The sequence below is a fragment of the Palaemon carinicauda genome, chromosome 19 (assembly GCF_036898095.1).
Source record: "Palaemon carinicauda isolate YSFRI2023 chromosome 19, ASM3689809v2, whole genome shotgun sequence".
Lineage (NCBI taxonomy): Eukaryota > Metazoa > Arthropoda > Malacostraca > Decapoda > Palaemonidae > Palaemon > Palaemon carinicauda.
Window position 1 is genome coordinate 100,320,228 of NC_090743.1, and position 279 is coordinate 100,320,506.

The following is a 279-nucleotide window of genomic DNA, read 5'->3' on the forward strand; positions in this document are numbered from 1 at the left end:
TAAGTATATTCAAAAATTTATTTTACTAATGAAAATAACATTTTTCAATATTAATCTTACCCGATGATCATGTAGCTGATTCACACCCAGGGTGGTGGGTGGAGACCAGCATACATGTTAACAAAGAAGCTAAGTATCCCGTACCTTATTTTAGCCGTTATTCAAAATAACAAACATAAAATAATTAAGTACCTGGTAAGGAAGTCGACTTGAACCATTACTCTGCCTTTTTAAGTACGTCTTCCTTACTGAGCCTAGCGATCCTCTTAGGATGCTGAG